General features: G+C 38.2%; 1 long non-coding RNA gene across 1 annotated transcript; it reads right to left on the bottom strand.

The window, feature by feature from the left end:
• Nucleotides 1-504: 504 nt before the first annotated feature.
• LOC133712963 (uncharacterized) lies at nt 505-1,823 on the bottom strand. Its single transcript, XR_009847682.1, has 2 exons — nt 1,547-1,823; nt 505-1,344 (listed from the first exon to the last, which is right to left on the bottom strand). It is a non-coding gene; the product is annotated as an uncharacterized LOC133712963 (long non-coding RNA).
• Between the last annotated feature and the right edge of the window lie 14,333 nt (nt 1,824-16,156).

Here is a 16,156-nt window from a genome sequence, read left to right as displayed (position 1 = left end):
GACCTATTGGCAGTAAGAACATGTCCTCTTCTGGTGACAAGCATAAGACCTCAAAGCATGGTGAGGGTAATGGGAAGTTAAAGTCACCCAAGAAGAAGCAGTCTGTGGGTAAACACTCCAACTCGAAAATGAAGGAGTTAACTCTTTTTTAAATTTCTGTTATTGTGGTAAGTGAATGGAAAAGAAAGATGTTTCTAGGTTCTTACTTGTATTGAAACCGAAAAAATCACGAGTCCAGAAATTATATGGTGATGGTCTTTCAAAATTAATTGAAAAAAGTAGGAGCCCATTACAACATTGATATTCCTACAATTTTTCCACAGCAACAAAAAAAAAAAAAGAGAAATACATTCAAAAAGAAATACATTCAGTTTCACTTTTGTTACAACTTTGATCGACCAAACTCAAAACGGCAAGCAGGTGCTATTCAAAAATTATTCAAAGTCCTTTAGTTTTGACAAGTTCAAATGACGTCAAGCAATAAGGGATAATGTTCTGTTAGCCTTGATTCAAGTCTTGGTCAAATTTTTGACCCATTCAACAGATAACAAGTGATAAAGTTAAGTTTGAATACAAATACAAAGTGGTTATCAGCTATCTGGCTACACTTATCCAACCACCCTTGAAGAGAAACACAGAGAAGAGAGAAATATTCAGTAAACAAGAGGCTAAGACTCTGTCAAAACAGAGAGCAAAATCAAAGCAGCTTGAAAGGAGAAGTTCAGGTATACACTGCATCATTTGCTTCGGCAGGGAATTAGCAGGTTTTCTTCAAGCAAAAGGGGGCTGTTCATGAACAACCGACACCCTTTTGAGACAATCATTTCTATACATGGTCAAAGCAAAGCTATTGGTAGCAAGTTTAATTATATGACTTCTTTGAAATCGTTGATTCAAGCTTTTAAGCAACAAATATAGAAATGAAACTTGTTTATCTTGTTTCTAGAGTCATGATAACAAGAAGACAAGAAACATGGCTTGAATGTTCAACCTGGAACTTGCGAAAGTCAAACGGTGGCAAGTATGTATGATTCAATTAATTATTCCAATCTTACACTTGCTATACAAAGTCAGTAAGAAGACAAGAGACAAATAAAGACTTAAACTTTGTATCTCACAAGCTAGAGGACAAAAAGATGGCCTGTTAATTAATTAAATCTTTGGAGGTTGCACAACAGTAGGAAGACAACAGCAAAGGCAAAGTGCAGCAATATTAAGTTATTAACTGTTTTCGGTGAGTAGCGGTGAACAAAGTTAATTAACAATTGCTTTGCCTTTAAGAGTGATGTTGTGCACACGAGCTTACCTTTCCAAAGCTTTGATTGTGGAGGAATGTTCAAAGACCTGCAGGGGGGGACAAATAGCTTTAATCTTGTCAAAAACGTGCTGCAAGCCTGCAAGTCAAGAATATTTGAAACAAGTGTGCAGCATGTTGATTTTGAATACAAATCAGACCAAGAAACATAATGCTACGTGTCCATCTCTGAATTACAACTAAACCCAAGCAATTGGTAATCAAAAAAGAAGTACCGAAATGGGTCCGTACCAGTTCTGAAGATAATGAGGATTGAAGCTGCTACCTAAATCCGGACGCAAGAGACAGAGTGCAAGATCGGGGTACCGGATCCAATCCATTTATACAAGCCTCGGCGGTACAGCTTTTTCTCCGTCTTGGACTACAATAGCTGGGTGTAGGGACGGCAATGGGGAGGGTAGGGTAAGGGGATTAAATTAATGGGGAACCCGACTTCATTCTCCATCCCCTTACCCGCCCCAATCTCTGTAATAAGATATTGGGGATTCCCCGTCCCTATTGGGGATTAGGTCCCCGTACCCGCCCCAATCCCCGTTAACAATATTACTAATTTATTATATAAAAATTTATACAAATAATTATATATTGTAAAATATGAAGTTAAAATCAAACATCAAAATAAAATAAATTTCTTATTTCAATCAAGGAAAATTGATATGTTGATAAAGATATTTTATTAAAAGAATCTTCATTTTTTGAACATATTTATTAACAGAATTTAAATATTGACAAAAGATGAAGTTTACATAAATATTTATTTATAAATAATATCAAAAAAAAAATATATATATATATATATATAGAATTTTTCTCAGGTAAGGATGTCCTTACCTAAAGTTTAGGTACTGATTTGGTGTTTTCACCCACTTTCCGATCACATTTTCACATCTTAACCGTTCAGTTTTTAGGTCCTAATGTATAGATCACCTCTGCAAAATTTCAGCCAAATTGGTGATCGTTAAGGCGTCCAAAACTGCAATTTACACGAACGGACCGAATCTGTCGAACCGGAACCGTTCGTATTTATAATGGTAAATTGCAGTTTTTGATGCCTTAACGATCACCAAATTGGCTGAAATTTTGCAGAGGTGATCTATACATTAGGACCTAAAAACTGGACGGTTAAGATGTGAAAATGTGGTCGGAAAGTGGGTGAAAACAGGAAATCCGTACCTAAGGCTAGGTAAGGACGTCCTTAGTGTAGCCGGACTGTATATATATTTAGGGTTTAGGGTGGGTATATATATATATTTCAGATAATTCTTATTGGGTGGGTATGGGGATGGAGATCAAAATATCATCACTGCCCCGTATCCGATTTCAAAATTCGAATACTGAGGATCCCCATCCCCGTTACCCGATTTCCCCCGAATTTCTCCCCGTTAGGGTCGAATACCCGATGGGTACCCTACCCGATGGGGATTTTTGTCATCCCTAGCTGGGTGTCCATCTCAGAGCTCAGGCTCTGATGATCACGCCAAACTTTCAACCTTATCGAGTCTCAAGCTTTTCTCTTTGTTTATGGACTGGGCTTCCTTCATTGGGCTTAGAGCTTCACACTTGTACAAGACTCATATTGGGCTCAAATTGGTGGGCTTGCTGAATTGCCCATCCACGAATCTTAAAGCCCACTTCCACCTTTTAAAACTGTTTACCTCGATGTTCGGGCCTAGCCAAATTCATTTGTTGACAACACAAAAGCCCATTCACACGGCCCAGTACAAAATTCAACACATCGGGTGCCCAAATTAAATTCGGGTGTCCGCAGAAGAAATACATCCGACTGATTCAAAAATAAATATATGTACATCCGTCGACACCAACACCAGAAATACAATCCCAAGAACTACAACGGTTTGATCCCTCCGTAAGGGTATGTAGGCAATCTAGCGACCCACTATATGCAACTGCAAATCCAAACAAAATCCCTGACTCCCTGGTTCATCCAATCCGAATCCCTGACCTCATCAGTCAGGGATTCAAAAAATCCTGAAAATCCTCAGAAAATAAATTTGAATTTTCGGGGCATCACAGTAATAAATGAGAGACAAATGTGTAAGGTGTAAGATTGTGACCACTTGTCATCTTCCAAATTTTGAATTTCAAAATAACCTAGACCTAAAGTCTTTAACCCTAGTCAGCTCTTCCTTGTCCTCCACACATGTTCTCAGCTGGCCAACTCGGCCAGAAATGTCCGGAATCCTGCGTTGACCACCGTTGACCCATTTTTTATCTGTTTGCGCACTTTCTTCTCCTTTCTTCCTTCAATTGAATCTCCACCGAGAGTTTGGAATTGGCCTTTGAATTCTTCATACCAAATGTTCCTCCATGAGTGTAGATCATCCTGATAAAATTTCAGAGCTTAGTTCATCATGGTTTGGCCGAAAATGCTGCCGGAATCCGTACAGGTCCGGTTTTACAGTTTTCATCTTTTTGTCAGAAAATTGGACCGATCTTTTAATGGCCTTCCACTCCGAACTAGCTCTTTCACTCTTCATAAGAAATGATCCTTAGGATGTTTAGAATGGATCTGGAAATTTTCAGCTCATTTGGAGTTTATTTGGTCAGACTTTCACCCCTCCTTCCTTATCTAGCTCGCTTTCTCCTAGACGGAGTAGGAAAATGTGCTAAAGTTGAGTTTTTAGGGCATTTCCAAGCTTTTCCATTATTTCTAGCATGATAAGTAAAACATAATAAATATATATAAATAAACACAAAGGTTAAACAAAAGTGCAAGATTAGGGAAATAATTACTAGGTAATTATGGACCTAACAGATCTAATTCAAATATTGATACATTCATTATTCTTTAGGTTCCTAGACAAAAGTCGTATTTGTTGAAAATAATCTAAATTTATAATTGTTTGGTCAACTAAAAGATAAATAGTTTTTTCATCCATGCATATGGAACTAGAGAGTTAACAAATAAAATTGTTTGATTATATACTGGAAATATGAGAGTTTTCAATTTTATAATATGCATGTGGAGTAGAAATCCATCCTTTATAAATTCTATTATGTTTATACAAATAATGCCTAAATTATCAAGCATCCATTTTTGATGGTGTTCAATATGTTCTATATGCAGACTTATATTAGCCCGGAAGGACGCCACTTTTGGTCAAAGCCTCAAGTTTTGAAGCATCTAAAAAAAAATACCAATTGAAGTTGTGGTTGAACAGCTTTAAGAAAGTAGACAATTTAATCAATTTGTAGAATTATTTCGAGAATAATTCGGAGGCTCGAACTATCTAGTATGATTTTTGAAACCATCCAATCATTTCACTGTTAATGAGAAAACTTGCATATTTAAAATAGCATTTTCTAAATATTGGAATTTAGGATTTCATTTTTATGTGTGCATAGAGCTCAATCTTTGAGTGTATGTGCATAAATGGTGTTGGAGAAATTTTTAAAATATATGATTTTTATAAATAAATTAAAATGTGTCACTTGGGTTTGCACCTTTTGGGAAGTGATTTTTGCATAATGAAATTTGCTAAAAGGTTTGTGACTTATCACCACATTTCAAGAGGTAACATTTTGTGAAGTAACATATGTAGCTGAAGTCAAACGGTATAATTAACAGTTGAATCAATCTAAAACTAATCATTAAGTTTTTTTTTTCTCTTTAGTTTATGTTCAACAAATGATGCCGTGACCACTTATCCAATTTCAGCTTCAAAATTGCTCGCTTACTCCACTAAGAGTTTTTTAACCCCATTTACCCAATCTAACATCTATTGACAGTATTGTCCTCATTTTAATTAATAAACTCTCCTCCCCCTCCACAGATCTCTCTCTCTCTCTCTCTCTCTCTCTCTCTCTCTCTCTCTCTCTAGCCGGACGGCCAGATGCCGAGCGACGAAGCCTCCACACCTTCTTCTCCGAGACCGACGCCGGCAAGCACATCCCAGGCGCAATCTTTGTCGACCTCGAGCCCACCTTCCGTCGAACGCGTCTTTCTCGGGTTGGACCGTTGCGGCGTTCTCTTCTTCCGATGCGATTTCGATCGGTGCTATATGTTATCTTCTTCAGATTCAGATCCGACTGCGTTCTCTTCACCGGATTCGGATCGGGTCGTGGCTGCGTAGTCTTCTTCAGCCACCGGTGGTTCCTCTTCTTCTCCGATCTGTGGTTGCATGTTCTCTTCTTCCGATACGGCTTGGATCGTTGCTGTGTCGGATTCGGTTCGGAATGCGTTTTCTTCTCCGGATTCGGGTCGGATCAGGGATGCGTCCTCCTCTTCTTCTTCCCTCGGTGGTTGCACGGTTGTTGCCTCCTGTTCTTCTTCCATCTGTGGTGGTGTCGTTGCGGCGGTCTCGTCTTCTATCATTGATGGTTTGCAGGAGTTTAGGCAAAATGTATTTGGAGAGATGTATTTTTTTTTTTTTTAGTTTGATAGGGGAGAGAGAGTTGGAAACCAATTTACTAATGAAGATTTGGCAGAAGACGAAAAGTTTGGCAGAAGGCTTATAAGGAAAGAAGAAAGAATAATGAAAAAACAAGTTTTATTGAGTAGTTATACATGTCTATTACGGGGCAATAATAAGATTATTGGAGGCAATAATATGAGTATTGGGGGGCAATAATATGCATATAAATTGATCAATTGTGCCTGTAGTGTATTCATTTTAGTTTTGGGAGTTTATGCAATTCACTGGAGGGCAATAATATGAGTATTGGGGGGCAATAATATGATTACTGGGGGGCAATAATATGGTTACTGAGTATTATTAGGGGGCAATAAATTCAGACGCCGGAATCCGGTCACCAGTCCGGTAACCGGATTCAGGATTCTGGTGACCGGTCACTGGATTTCGGTCATCGGTTGCCGGATTCTGGTCACCGGTCGCCGGAGTCGGGTCACCAGTCGCCGGAGTCCCCACCGGAGTTAAGCAAGGTCTCCAATGACTTTTTTCTCTAAGTGACAAAGAAGGAGAGGGCAAAATTGTCCCAAAAATAAAGAAAAAAGAATAAAAAAAATACTTAATTGGGTAATAGGGAAATAATCTCTTAGAGTGTTTGGGTAAGTGGGGTTAAAAACTCTTAGTGGAGTAAGTGGGCAATTTTTAAGCTAAAATTGGGTAAATGATCATTTCCCCTATTTAATTAGCATATCTAAACTCTTCTTTGGATTCAACCAATAGATCAACATCTTTTTATATATGTTTGTCAGGCCCCGAATTTTAAATAAAAAAAATAAAATCCGAAATGCAATGCTCGACAAAATCGCCCAAAAATACTTAGATATTTTTTTCATTTAATCTAAGCAATAGCAAGTTTGAGCCCACAAATGTAAGTATCGACTCGTCCCTTAGATTCACATATTACATTTAACGAGAGTTTACACATTAATTTAAAACATCAAAGTAATAATGTAAACGGTCACGGGGAGCATACTACATACACAGTAAGTACGCAAAAATAGGTTCCACAACCTAACACTGCCACGGTAAACAACACCTCAACCTCAACCCTGATTGCCCTGACCTGTAGTGTTAACCCCTACACCATCGAATAGTATACTGGATTGCAACAACAACAAACCTAGTAAGCTTTTTAAGCTTGTATGAGTAAATTCAATTAACATCAATTAAACATCACAAGGAAAATAAATCACACTTTGATTCTTTTCAAAACTCCACATCTTAACTCACAATGACAACTCACGTCACCACAATGACAAAATCATATTTTTGTTAACTCAAGAATACGCTCGAGACTCTCTTTTAAAACATGTGCTTATGAGTCGCAAGTAACGCTCAATTACTTCCACGAAATACATTGACAGACAAACTAGAGATCTAAGTTATCATAACCATAAACCCGGCCAAAGGCATATATGGTTATGATAAACTTAACCTCGGTCACAACTGTGACCCTCGATCTCCACATACCAAAACATTTAAATATATCACGCAAGACCCAAGGAAATGTTACATAAATCTCAATAAAGGATTCCACACTCTTGATCACAACAGTGACCCTCGCCCTTCATAGACCAAAACATTTAAATATTTCGCATTGTTGAGAGAAAATTGCACACAGTGAGCGTAAATGTCACCCAACATAATTTCACTCGTATTCATTTAGTGAATAGAGTTTTTATTATTTTGGGTTCGACCCATTCAAGACAGAATGTGTCTCTTAATTACAATCCCTTGTTACAGGGAAACACCCTTTGATTCCATTTATGAAGAAACCAATTGATGGGATGTGTGTTTGTTTGTTTTTGCGGCTGCACCCGGATATTTGAATGGGTTGCCTACGTACCCTTGGAGAGGGATCAAGCCACTCGTAGTTCAAGAGTTCCAATGAGTGAATGACTCATCGGAGGGCTTTGATTTTGGAATGAGAGTAGTGTTTGGGACGAATTTGGTTTAAGTGGACCAAAGATTCGATTTTTGTGTTTAGGACGTGGTTGCATCTAGATAAATTTGGTTCTAGATTGCCTACATACCCTTTGTAGGATCAAACCACATGTAGTTCCGGCATTTGAGATTTAAATGGGTAGATGACCCATTTATTTTGGATTTGTGTTTGGGAGATTTGAAAGGTTTAGAGCCTTTGAATTTTGTGTGATTTGGGAATGATTTGATTTTCTGGTGCTGGGAGAATTTGACTGGAGTCAGTGATTCATTTGGGACTAGTCAAATTTGACTGGTAGAGTCAGGGATTCTGTTTGGAGTTGCGGTTGCATCTAGTGGGTCGCTAGACTGCCTACATACCCTGTGAAGGGATCAAACCACTGTAGTTCATTAGAATTGAATTTCCGGTTTTGTACCGACTTTTGTGTTCGACGGATGTGTATATATTTTTAATCAGTCAAGCAAAAATATATTCTGGAGTGGACGTCCAATTTGACAGAGTATCCACCAATTTGATTTGGGCACCCTGTCGTGTCTAGATTTGTGATTAGTCCTCAAAGATTTGGAGTAGACCTCTATCGATGGACTTGCTTTCATTTTCTGTGAGAGGCCCAGTGATTCCTTTCATTTCTAGTGGACACCCAGTTTTGGTGAAGCTTCTGGAGATGTAATTAGGCTTGTTTCCGATCTTTATTTAGGAGGCCCAATACCGGCAAATGCCATCTTGTTTGAAGCTTTCAGACTTTCTAGCAATTTTGTAGTTTTGCTTCAAAAGCATTTGCTTGGGTGTCATCTTTTTGTCAAGGATGGCCTTGGAGATGATTAGTTGTCGACCAACTCCGTATGTCAGTCAGCGAGCTAGAACCCATTTTTATTTCGAATTATCTTGCACTACTAGTCCTCTCCACCTTTTGTCTTCTTGCTTCATCAAACCACCGCTTCAAAATTAGCCACCACCAATCTTTCAATTAATATGAAACTTAATTAATTGAAACTTTGTCTTGGTGTGCAGGTGCATCAAACAGAAGACAAACGTGGCTGTTTAAGGTGCTTTACAACAATAATTAAAATGTTGCTTTGTCATTCCACTTTTGATGTGCATGTATAATATTGAAGGACTATGACGGTCACCTTAGCCATTGCATGCATGGCTTTCAAGAAGGTTGAACATGCATGGCTTTCAAGAACGTTGAACATGGAAGCAGTCCCTCACCAGAGAAGCATCATCATTTGTTGAAAGCATTGCCTTGGAAGCCTTTAACATGGTAGCGGAGGGGTTGCCAAATAGTCATGTAGTTGTCAGCTTCTTTTCATGGCAGTAGTGCAATAGATGTCTTTCATTTGCAGACTTTCTTTGCAGATGTCCTACCAGCCATTGATTCGTAGTTTTTAACCTCGCACAACTTTGAAGTTTTGACATCTGGGACTGAATGAATGTGTTCAATCCTTCATACAAACTGAGCTTATTCCACTGTGTCGTATCCCAAACACCTTTGCAGCTGTTAGCCAAATAGTCACCCTCAAGTATAAGGGCCAAGTTATAGTGTAGGGATTTTGAGTAGGGGATATCGTACCCAAGGGATTGGAAAATCCACTCTAGCTAAGGAAAACCTAGAGGATGCTAGATAAATATGCAAATGTACAAGTCATAAACAAGAGCTCACAAGTGAACCAAAGTTCATGGTGAATATATGCAATATGGTGTAGTGGTTTGATTTTTGGCTTTGAAAATGGTTTCGAATCAAATTAACACAAAATGAAACTTGAAATGTAAACTAGGCTATGTTAAACTAGATGTGATAAAATGGATGGAAGTTAGAGCTTTAGGTTGTTCACCATAGACTCCCTTGACATGCATTGATGTTCAAACTATAAGTAATGCAATCCCAAATATCCAATTACCCTCTTAGCATCCGGATAAGACTACTAAGGCCTAAACTTCTTTTATTTTATCAATTTCCACCGGATAAGTGCGAAACTAACTACCCAAGAACAAGTTATATTACCGGATAAGTATCAATTCCTTGCTCCTAGATGCATAAAGATTTGAGTTTAGATAATCAAGCAAGCAAACCAATCCTAGATCTAGGTGATTTTAACTCACTACCCTCACATGCACACCTAGTGTGCTATCATGCTTTCAATGTCTAAAGCTAGCTATTCTCTAAACATTGTTCATGTAATGACAAATGCAAAGTATTCAAATTAGCTAGATTCAAATACAAGCATTCACTTCTTGAATTAGCATGTGAAGATGATCATGGTAAATGCATCAAATAAGACTCAAACATCAATTCATTACAAGTTTGGCTAGGGCTTTCAACCCTAGCCCTAACAAACTAACTACTCACTCATAATCAAATACATAAGCTTCAACATGTTTATGAACATCAAACTAAAAAGTATGGATAGAGAAAAGACTAGTGATAATCAAGTTGAGGATGGTGTAGATGAACTCATGAAGGCATTGACATGGTGAAAATGGTGATGGTGATGATGATTCCTCAAGTGATGCTAGACTCCTCTCCTTCTTCTTCAAAGGTTGATGATGGAATATGAGATGTAGAGATGATCAAGTGGTGAAATGGTGGAGTAGTGAAGCTTTTTGTCTATGAAATGGAATGGGTAGATGGAAAAGATGATGAAGGTTGTGGTGGTGGAAATGGAGATTTTATGAAGGAGATGAAGAGAGAAAGAAGATGTTATGGGATGGAATGGTTGATGTTGAGAGTGAGAAGAGAAGGTATTTATATAGGGAAGAAAAAGAAGAGTGAAATAAAAATAATGAAAGTGGTTTGTAAAATATGGAAAAGATGGAGTAATGATGAAATGAAAGCAAGGCATGAAGGTGCAGAAATATGGAAGTGATGATGATATATTAAAGATGATGGAGTAGAAAAATATATCTAAGGAAAAAGAGAAAAGCATCTAGCTTTCTTCATGTGGGTAGGAATATGTTGAACTGTTTTTTTTTTTAGGTCACTTTCTGCCCCTTTATTCCTTCAATTATTTCTCCACCAAGACTTCAGAATGGGCCTCCGATTTCTTCATATCAAATGTTCCTCTATGAGTGTAGATCATTGTGTCAAATTTTCAGAATTTATTTCCATGCCATTGGGCTGAAATCGCTGCTGGACTCCCTACAGGTCCAGTTTTCCAGTTTTGCTTCTGCATAAAATTGGGCTGACTGTTTGAAGGCCTTCCACTTCTATTTGGCTCTTGCACTCTTCATAAGAAATGTTTCTTAGGATGTCTAGAATGGATCTGGAAGGTTTCAGCTCATTTGAAGTTCATTTGGTCTGGTGGTCGCTCCTTCTTCCTTGCTTGGCTTGGTTTCTCCTAGCCGAAGTAGGAAAATGTGTAAAGTTGACATTTTTAGTGCATTTCCATTTTTCTCCATCATTTTCTAGCATGATAAGGAAAACATAATAAATATATATAAATAAACACAAAGGTTAAGCAAAAGTACAAGATTAGGGAAGTCAACATTAAATTTGGACTTTAGAACAAGTAATTTCCATGTTTTAGGGGACAAATATGTATATGAATTATGATCCAACAAATACCCCCAAACTTGAACTTTGCTTGTCCTCAAGCAAACTAACCCAAATCCGACACTACAACAACTACCTAATCCTTCCAACAATTTCCTCAAATAACACAATATAGATAGGGCATGGAAATCAAGTTAAGTCTTAAACTTCATGGATCATGGATCAAATGCTTGCGTTTTGAAATGTGTAGCATGTCTCTAATTTGTCATTTCAACGTACCAAAATTGAGAATGCATGTCAAACCATGTTAACCATAAACTCACAAGATATTCACTCTATTTTTCACACAAGTGTTTATGGGTTAACTAATCTACACTCAAAACAATCTCATGCAATACCGCCATATGCTTGCTCTTCAATCTTATCTCCACTTATCAACAAAATCACATCTTGGATGAAAAATGGCTTTTATTGGATGTAATGAGGCTCAAGGTGAGAGGTTAAAGAAATGAAATGGAATGGAATAATAATTTTCAAGCAACTTAATAAGCAACAATCCTTTTGAGATTAAGAACTTAAGAACTAAAGATGCTCAAAATTTCCACTTTCTCACCACTCCCCCAAACTTAAACAAAAACTAATTATTGAATTGAAATGACATTCTTTTGAGATTTTTTTTTTTTTTTTTTTTTTTTTTTTTATACTACTTTTTTGTTTTTTTTTTTTCTTTCACTAATATTGAGTAAAATTGCAAAACAAAGAATACCCCCACACTTATTCTTTTCCGAGTACCCCCAAACTTGTTTATTTTAGCATCATGACACAAATAATCTCGTATTGCTCATTAAGAAAACTTGAAAGGGTAAAGCAAGTGTTTAAGTTAAGGGTAAACATTTATGGTGTGAAGAATTGAAAGGCTAACATAAAGGCTCAAATGGCAATCTAAGGATATTCAATCTTTTTGGGACATACCCATTTGGCCATGGTGGATTCCTAATTGCCTAAATCATTTTCAAGATGTAAAATTGAGACAAAGAGTTTCGAAAGATATGAAACAAGTTCTAGAGATGCAAAGCAAATGAGATGTTCACTCATGAAGAAATTAGTGCTTAGAACTATGCATGCACTTGAATTAAGCTCAAATCTCACTATATGGCATGTAATAGCTCCCACAAGTCTCACTATGCTTCTCTAGCTCAATATATTGATATGACAAATATGGATATAAATGAAATCAAACACTTGATCCATAATGGTTTATTTTGAAAAATAAAGCTCATAAGACCCAACCATTCTTTCTAGCCCACATTTATATTAAGCTCAAGTTCATCATTGGTGTTGGAAGGAACCTAGAATAAACACAAAAAGTACTAGAAAACCAAATTTTTTTATATATATTTTTTTTTATTAAACACTAGCTAGCACACAATATTAAACACTAATACACATTCCCCCCACACTTGAACTTAACATTGTCCCCAATGTTACAAAGTATTTTCTTGAAAGCAATTTCAATGAAAAAGTCTAAGCGTGGAGAGGAAGAGCTAACACACATTTACACACAAAGAATACAAACAAACTACTAACTAAGTAAGATATAAGAAATTTAATGCAAAAGAAGGTTTAGAATTTGCTCCCCCTTGTAGACCACAAGTGCTCCAAAAGTCACCAACAATCACCCACAACAAGGCATGAAAGCCTTACAATCCAATGCTTTCAAATTTGGTGATGCTATTTCAAAAAGGTGGCTTCAAGGGAACTCATCATCATTCACTTGCATCATAAGCATGGCTACCTCCAAGTAGGGCTTTGCTTTAAAGACATCTTGCCGGTCCGATGATTCTCCAAATCAATGAAGAGGAACAAGAGGAGCATCCATGAAGTACATGACCTCCTCTTCAACTCCCAAGCTAGCTAGCAAGTAAGGCTTCAATCGGTGACCATTAACCTTGAATGTGCTACCATTACTTGGGTTCTTGATCTCAATGGCACCATGGGGAAAAACTTGCACAACTTCAAATGGACCATACCACCTTGATCTAAGCTTTCCCGGAAAGAGTTTGAGCCTTGAATTATAGAGGAGAACAAGTTGCCCTTCCTCAAATGTCTTCTTGATCAACTTCTTGTCATGATAGGCCTTGGTTCGCTCCTTATATAGCTTGGCATTCTCATATGCCTCCATTCTAATTTCGTCAAGCTCACATAGATCAAGTTTCCTCTTCTCTCCTGCCTTAGCAAGATCAAAATTAAACTTCTTGATAGCCCAATATGCTTTATGCTCCAATTCCACCGGCAAATGACATGCTTTTCCATAAACCAACCGATAAGGTGACATGCCAAGTGGAGTCTTGTAGGCGGTCCGGTATGCCCAAAGTGCATCTCCAAGTTTGGTGCTCCAATCTTTCCTTGTGATCCCCACAACCTTCTCTAGAATGCTCTTGATTTCCCGGTTTGAGATTTCAACTTGACCACTTGTTTGGGGATGGTAGGGAGTGCCAACCTTGTGCTTGATGTCATACTTCTTGCATAGAGCTTCAAAATGCTTGTTGAGAAAGTGGGATCCTCCATCACTTATGATGGCTCTTGGAGTGCCATACCTTTGAAAAATGTTCTCCTTGAGGAACTTGAGGACAACATTGTGATCATTCTTGGCACTTGCAATTGATTCTACCCACTTAGAAACATAGTCAACTCCAACAAGGATGTATTGATTGCCATAAGAGCTTGGGAATGGTCCCATGAAGTCAATGCCCCAACAATCAAAAATTTCTACTTCCATGATGTTGGTGAGGGGCATTTGATTCCTTGAAGCAATGTTACCACTTCTTTGGCTTCGATCACAAGTACTAACATAGGCATATGCATCTTTGAAAAGAGTAGGCCAATAAAAACCACAACTTAGTACCTTGAATGCCGTTTTCTTTCCTCCAAAATGACCTCCACAAGCAAGTGTATGGCAATGGGAAAGGATACTAGGAACCTCCTCTTGAGCTATGCATCTTCTCAACATTTGATCCTTGCCAAACTTGAACAAATATGGGTCATCCCACAAATAATGGCGTGCTTCCTTGAGGAACCGCTTCCTTCCTTGGTAATCAAGCTCACTTGGAATGTACTTCCCTTCACTTGCATGGTAGTTCACCAAATTAGCAAACCATGGGAGCTCCTTGACATTGATGTTGAACAATTGCTCATCCGGAAAAGTATCATTCAAAGGAATGGAAGAGTCGTCACCTCCTTTAACCAATCTTGACAAATGATCCGCCACTTGGTTTTCTTTCCCCGGTTTGTCTTTGATCTCAATATCAAACTCTTGCAACAACAAAATCCATCTTATCAATCTTGGCTTAGCCTCTTTTTTTGACAAAAGATATTTCAAGGCACTATGATCCGTGTGCACAACTACTTTGGTACCAAGCAAATAGCTTCTAAACTTGTCAAGAGCAAAGATAATTGCAAGAAGTTCTTTCTCTGTTGTGGTGTAATTAATTTGTGCATCATTCAAGGTACGACTAGCATAGTAAATAGCATGAAGTACCTTTTCCTTCTTTTGAGCCAAAACCGCTCCCATAGCATAGTCCGAAGCATCACACATTAATTCAAAAGGAAGAGACCAATCTGGTGCAATCATGATAGGAGCTTGAGTGAGCATTACCTTGATTGTCTCAAATGCCTTTAAGCAATGTTCATCAAACACAAAAGGAGCATCCTTAGCTAGCAAATCACAAAGGGGTTTAGAGATCTTGGAGAAATCCTTCATGTATCTTCTATAGAAACCGGCATGTCCAAGAAAGCTTCTAATTGCTTTGACATTGTGTGGAGGTGGTAACTTGGAAATGAGCTCCACTTTGGCCTTGTCAACTTCCATTCCTCTTGAACTCACCACATGCCCAAGAACAATTCCCTCATTCACCATGAAGTGGCACTTCTCCCAATTTAAGACTAGGTTGCAATCTTCACATCTTTGAAGCACAAGGGCCAAATGGTGTAGGCATTGATCAAATGAATCCCCAAAGACACTAAAGTCATCCATGAATACTTCAATGAATCTCTCCACCATATCACTAAAAATGGAAATCATGCACCTTTGAAAAGTTGCTGGTGCATTGCACAAACCGAATGACATTCTTCTATAGGCAAAGGTGCCATGTGGACAAGTGAAGGTGGTCTTGTCTTGGTCTTCCGGAGCAATGGGGATTTGATTGTAGCCACTATACCCATCAAGAAAGCAATAATACTCATGGCCGGCAAGTCTCTCTAGCATTTGATCAATGAATGGCAATGGAAAGTGATCCTTCCTTGTGGCATTGTTGAGCTTCCGGTAGTCTATGCACACTCTCCACCCATTTGCTACTCTTTGAGGGACAAGCTCTCCCTTATCATTAGCCACAACCGTCATGTCACTCTTCTTGGGAACCACTTGAACCGGTGACACCCACTTTGAATCGGAAATGGGGTAGATGACACCAACATCAAGTAGCTTCATTACTTCCTTCCTTACTACTTCTTGCATTGGAGGATTGAGCCTCCTTTGTGGATCCCTCCTAGGCTTCATATCATCTTCAAGGAGGATCTTATGCATGCACATACTTGGACTTATGCCTTTGATATCGGCAATAGTCCAACCAATGGCCTCCTTGTGATCATCCAACACCTTAAGTAGCTTTTGTTCTGCAAATCACTCAAACATGAAGAGATAATTACGGGCAACTTGTGGTTTTCACCAATAAAAGCATACTTTAAATGAGGAGGAAGTGGTTTCATGTCAAGAGTAGGAGGACATTTAATTGATGGAAGTAAAGGGGTAGAGTTAGTAAGAGGTATCTCCATCTTTGGTTGCAAATGCGGAGTGCAAGGCCGTAAGGCTTCAAGCGTAAGCTCGGCTTCTTTGGTTGTCTCCTCAAGGAACTCTATACCATTATGATGCAAACATGTCTCCAATGGATCTTGAGATGCATTTTCAATGAAAGTTTTCT

The sequence above is a fragment of the Rosa rugosa genome, chromosome 5 (assembly GCF_958449725.1).
Source record: "Rosa rugosa chromosome 5, drRosRugo1.1, whole genome shotgun sequence".
In the NCBI taxonomy this organism is placed as follows: Eukaryota; Viridiplantae; Streptophyta; class Magnoliopsida; order Rosales; family Rosaceae; genus Rosa; species Rosa rugosa.
The sequence above is the reverse complement of the archived record's forward strand: the minus strand, read 5'-3'. Positions and strand labels throughout refer to the sequence as shown.